General features: G+C 42.4%; 1 long non-coding RNA gene across 1 annotated transcript; it reads right to left on the bottom strand.

Moving 5' to 3' along the window:
* Positions 1-2241: 2241 nt before the first annotated feature.
* Positions 2242-5125, bottom strand: LOC125512370. Its single transcript, XR_007285335.1, has 4 exons — positions 4537-5125; positions 3557-3692; positions 3162-3280; positions 2242-2492 (listed from the first exon to the last, which is right to left on the bottom strand). It is a non-coding gene; the product is annotated as an uncharacterized LOC125512370 (long non-coding RNA).
* Between the last annotated feature and the right edge of the window lie 648 nt (positions 5126-5773).

Consider the following 5773-nt stretch of genomic DNA (forward strand, 5'->3'; position numbering starts at 1 on the left):
TAACATGACTTCCAGAACAGGATTATCGTACCACTCTGGTGCGGATCTTACTCTTGTTGACCTACGAGGTTCGGTAGTAACTTGATCAGAAGTTTCATGATCATCATCATTAGCTTCCTCACTTACTGGTGTAGGAATCATTGGAACTGATTTCAATGATGAACTACTTTCCAATAAGGGAGAAGGTACAATTACTTCGTCAAGTTCTACTTTCCTCCCACTCACTTCTTTCGAGAGAAACTCCTTCTCTAGAAAGGATCCATTCTTAGCAAGGAATATCTTGCCTTCGGATCTGTGATAGAAGATGTACCCAACAGTCTCCTTTGGGTATCCTATGAAGACACATTTCTCCTATTTGGGTTCGAGCTTATCAGGTTGAAGCTTTTTCACATAAGCATCGCAGCTCCAAACTTTAAGAAACGACAACTTGGGTTTCTTGCCAAACTACAGTTCATAAGGTGTCGTCTCAACGGATTTAGATGGTGCCCTATTTAACGTGAATGCAGCCGTCTCTAAAGCATAACCCCAAAACGATAGCGGTAAATCAGTGAGAGACATCATAGATCACACCATATCTAATAAAGTGCGGTTACGACATTCGGACACACCATTACATTGTGGTGTTCCAGGTGGCGTGAGTTGTGAAACTATTCCGCATTGTTTCAAATGAAGTCCAAATTCATAACTCAAATATTCACCTCCACGATCAGATCAGAGAAACTTGATTTTCTTGTTGCGATGATTTTCCACTTCACTCTGAAATTCTTTGAACTTTTCAAATGTTTCAGACTAGTAAATGTGCCCGTGCGTTGCCACGGGTGACAATGCAGGTGTACGAATCAAACAAATGATTAAGTTACATGGGTAACTTCTTGAGGATGGAATGCATGGATAGTATCATGAGATGACACTAAAACCTACAAAATATTATTCAACCATTGATAATGCATGGATAGTATCATGCGATGACACTAAAACGTAAAAAAAATTATTCAACCATTGATAGGGTAGGCACATCAATCAGTCTTGTTTCAATTTGGTATGTTGACGTCCAAGAGCATACTTTTAGTTTAGGGGTTGTTCGGATCTCCTTCAACTCCATGCTTCACCAACTACGCGGATCGGAGGCCTCTCATACAATTTGGTGAAGTCGAAATCACAGAGCTTAATATATTTTCGACGACAATGCCATCACCAAGTTGTGTAACACTTAATTGCAAAATGAACCTGGTCAAAGCGCAAGCCATGACATCGCCATTGTTCCCTTCTCATGAGCCCGCCGGGGCCGACTGCCAACCCTCCACCTCATTCTATTCATCTGCTACCCCGCCAAATGCCTCTTGTCGACCTCCTCCCTGCCGTCTTAGTCTTCCACGCCATTGGCCTCCTCCCCAATATTGCCATCTTCCTCGGTATAGACCATGTCCCCATCATCGGCCTATGCTATGTTCATGACGAACCACCCAACCAACAAAAGTTGACCATCACGTCCCAAACGGTGTGGCCCTTCCACGGAAGCTGGAGCGTGGCACTAAAGCGTCAACATTTCTAGACATTTCTGAAACCCCGGCAACGCCATCTTCCCCGGTATAGACCACCTCCCCGTAGTCAGCCTATGCTATGTTCATGACGAACCCCTCAACCAACAGAAGTTGACTGTCACGTCCCAAAAGGGCGTGGAAGTTCCACGGAAGCTGGAGCACGACACTGAAGCTACAACATTTCTAGAATAGGCTTACATGTATGCTTCTTGCCCTAGAGTTGCCACCCAGTGGAATATTTTAGCAATGTTAACTTTAGCTAGAAATATATATCTCCTCTGGTAATAGCTCATCTAGAAAAATGATGGGTTTCACTTGTATACTCTGCATGTAATCTTTCATCAAGCTCCCACACATAGATATAAAATCACTGCCATTTGACATTCAATCGCTAATTATAATATTTCTCTAATGAACCTTTTTATTCTATTTTTTGCTGGCTCTTGTATATCATCAATGCTAAAATAAAGAAATTTGAGGATATGTTATAAATTTTAGTGTTGCTACATCTACAATCCATATGATAAACAATAGTGACCCGTAGCTCATACATGTACAATATCCATGTTACAAGGTTCATCACTCTTTCCCGCTCCATCATTGCTACAGTTAAGAGAAATAGAGAGTATGCATACAATGTGTTATCCTTGCAATATGAGATGCAAAGTACAGACCCAAAATGGTATTTCAAATAGGCATAAGAGAGAGAATATATTGCATTACTTCTATAAGAAATATAATAGTTTGAATAAATTGGTATCTAGGTTCGTCACTTAAAGAAACATGTTTCCTGTAATGTAGACAGTTGAAGCGGGCAAGCAGCTAAAATAAACTGAATATGAAGCTCTGCAATTCCCCCGTTGGTGCTGACATATTGGATCCTTCCATCATGCATCCTAGGTTAAGGTGGCTATACTTTCAAAAAATCTTCTTGCTTCAGTTGCTTGTTACCTGTCATACAATGTGTTATCTCATCTCAACAAATACTGGAGGACTAATAGACACAGTCCTGGGCTAGTTGAAGTGGTTTCTAAAAATGAAAATCATAATATTACAAATTGCAAGTTGTCCAAAGAGAAAAATCAGGTTAACTTGATGATTTGACAGTTATAATACCGGAGAAACTGGGATTTACAAAGTCAACTGGTACTAAATAATAAAGCAGAATCAAGTTGTGCATCCACTTCTTTCTGTTGTGAAAAACCTATGCATAATGCAAAACACTGAAACAATTACAGAATTTGCACAAATAGAAATAGCAAGCTTGTGACACAGTAATCAGGTTATCCCGATGGTGCTCAGACATGTAATTAGAAAATATTTGACTCGTGCAGACTTCAGTAACCATCTAATAAAGTCGACCATAGCTCCAAGATCTAAATGTAGTAATCATAATACAAGTTTATTTCAAGGAAAATTGAAACATATTTGCTTGTACTCTGGTAATAGCTATACTCGTTCATAAGGTAACCAACATGTATCTTGACAAACTGATGTGTATTTTTTATTCAATTTTTTTACAACCGGATCACCCATCAACGTAGGCAGGCAGACGCATCCAGGGACTTTGTGGCGCTGGCATCTTATAATGTAAATGTAGAGGTGCCAACTATTAGTTACCTAGGAAAGACGATGTGTTCATCAGAGTCTGGACTCCTCTTTTCCCAATTTCTGTAGCTAATTCATGTTGGAAAATTGATGAAAAATTCTCCAATCATCATATGCAGGAGTCACTCAATCTGACATAACAGAGCATGAGTCATTACCTGGGAAAAATATGATGGGTGAACAAAATAATTCTTTCTCCTCAATCTGACATAGCAGAGCATGAGTATAACCAAATAGTTATATAATTTTCATGCTTTTCCATACTACCTAGATAATTATATTTCCTTGAAGGCAGAATCCATAAGAAAGGAATATGTAGAAATTAGAAAAACCAACATAAAAGCAAACTGACATTGTTCTAACCTTACAAAATCACTTGCATTAGTAAGAAAACCGAAACTTCTTACCCTGGTGCTTGCAGGTTTGAATCACTCCAAGAGATCAATGGGAAAATCATGGTAGCTGCTTTATTCTGCTGATTGTGCCGACATAGGGACGGATTGCATCACAAATTTGACAACCAAAAGCATCGGGAGCACATCTCTGACAAAAAACAAATTCATGATGTGATCTCTATTCTCTGATGGCCAGTGGAGAAAGGAGATGGAGATATAGGAATATAATAAGGGGGTGGGGGTCCAAGGGGAATTTAGTCCCATCAGATTTAGTTCTAAATACTGGCACTGTGACTGAAAGATCATTTATATTGTTACAGAAAAACTACCAAATGAATATGGATTTCATAGTTAGAATTGCAAGAAAATTTATATGAATGTGCTATATTTAAAAAATGCTAGCCTTGAACCCTTTTGCCACAGAACAAAGTAACCACATACATACAAATCTACAGAGTATATAATACTCGTACTACAGGCAGCTAGTTTAATTTATGTATGTGCAACAGTTTCAAAGTCTGGCTACGGATATTCAAAGAAAGGATTATAAACTCTAGGCATGATATTGAGAAATCTAGAAAGGATGTATAACTTAAATGTCAATTATACTATATAGGATAAATAGTTGAAGTCTAGGCACCATATCTCAATTTACGCTGGAAGGCAGAAAGATTAGAAACACCCTGCAGATAATCAGAGACTTAGTCTGTATTTGCTAGAAGAAGTAGAAAATATGCAAATCCTATATCCATACAGAATATTGACCTATTTTGTTGGCTAACATGGGGTATGTAACATAGAAGAACATCTGAAAGCCTCCTGCAAACTCCAAACCAAATTGGCCAGCTGTATCATTTTCTTTGAAGGTCAGGTGTTTCATTGTGTTCATGTAGTAGCTCTGGAATACATGGTGTCACTCTAGGATGCATAGTAAGGGTACATCAGTCAGCAGAAGAAAACATGAGGAGGAAGATGGGCGAAGCCACACATACCAAAGGAGCACGAAATTGCACGGAGGAGAATTCGACCCAAAGCCATCCCCAAGGTGTAGGAACGCGACGCTGTTCGGCACGTCCCGAAGACCCAGCGTGGCCAGCCACCATGCCACCACGGCCCATGGAGCCGCCTAGGGCTATGCTGGGCGAGGTGAGGCGGTGAAGGAGGAGGCGCTTAGGATCAGGCCGAGAAAAGGACATGACGTAGGTCGGTGTGGCCGCCGGCATCGATTCGATTTCGATTGGCCGTGGGCGAGCGGCCTCATGGCGTTCAGTAGCCAGCGATTTTGGGGATCCTCTGTTTGGTAGCCCGTGAAGCAAGATGTTGACGCCCGCTGCAGCCATCGTCGCTGGCTTTAGGACAGTGCCTCCTCCGCGTCGCCCGTCAAACCATAGCCCCGGCCGCGGCGCCACCAGCAACGACCCGACGCCGTGCTGCCGCGCCCGAGCGCCCGGGCGAAGCGGCCGCCATCCTACCAAGTGAGCATGCCGGTCGTCTTATCGTCCTCCGCCGCGACGCCTCGCCCCAAGCGAGCACACCGGCTGTCGTGGTTCTAAGCCTGACAATAATGTAGGGGTAGGTATGGAGAGGCAAGATCTTAGCTATGGAGAAGTTGTAAGCACACAAGGTTTACGAGTTCAGGCCCTTCTCGGAGGAAGTAATAGCCCTACGTCTTGGAGCCCGGAGACGGTCGACTGGATTATGCGTGTATGAATTATAGGGGTGCGAACCCTTTACACTGAGGAGGGGGTGGCTTATATAGAGTTCGCTGGCCCCCTCCGGCCCTCAGTTGTGTAGGGTCTTAAATACATTAAAGTCGGGCGTTACTGGTAACGCCTCTAATAAAGTGCTATGATGACCATAAAGGCTACTTAATAACCGACCTTTAGCATGCGGAGTGCCTTTAGGTCTCCTGGCCGTCGAGTGATTGGACCTTGGTCGAGTGATTACTTCTTGGTCGAGTGTCTTCGAGTCTGTCGAGTGAAACACCTTCAAGTCGATTGAAAGGTGATTTCTTCTTGAGATGTCCTTGGGTAGGGCAGCTGGGACAGGTCCATGACCCTACCCTAGGTACATAGCTTCATCATTAGCCCCCGAATGGATCGAGGTTTGAGTGGGGAAGGAGTTGAGCACTTCTCCGACTCATTTTTCATGCTATGAGCATATCTTGTTTCGGATCAATGAACCTGAGTGATGATAGCAACTTTCTTTTCAGTCGCCTTGATCCATTCT

Source organism: Triticum urartu, chromosome 6, assembly GCF_003073215.2.
Source record: "Triticum urartu cultivar G1812 chromosome 6, Tu2.1, whole genome shotgun sequence".
In the NCBI taxonomy this organism is placed as follows: Eukaryota; Viridiplantae; Streptophyta; class Magnoliopsida; order Poales; family Poaceae; genus Triticum; species Triticum urartu.